Below are 390 nucleotides of genomic sequence, written 5' to 3' on the forward strand. Positions count from 1 at the left end.
TGACACACAGATCACACCTGTATGACACACAGGTCACACCTGTATGACACAGATCACACCTGTGTGACACACAGATCACACCTGTGTGACACACAGATCACACCTGTATGACACACACATCACACCTGTATGACACAGATCACACCTGTATGACACACACATCACACCTGTATGACAAACAGGTCACACCTGTATGACACACACATCACACCTGTATGACACAGATCACACCTGTATGACACACAGATCACACCTGTGTGACACACAGATCACACCTGTATGACACACACAACACACCTGTATGACACACACATCACACCTGTATGACACACACATCACACCTGTATGACACACACATCACACCTGTATGACACACACATCACACCTGTG

The sequence above is a fragment of the Austrofundulus limnaeus genome, unplaced genomic scaffold (assembly GCF_001266775.1).
Source record: "Austrofundulus limnaeus strain Quisiro unplaced genomic scaffold, Austrofundulus_limnaeus-1.0 Scaffold1300, whole genome shotgun sequence".
Classification (NCBI taxonomy): domain Eukaryota; kingdom Metazoa; phylum Chordata; class Actinopteri; order Cyprinodontiformes; family Rivulidae; genus Austrofundulus; species Austrofundulus limnaeus.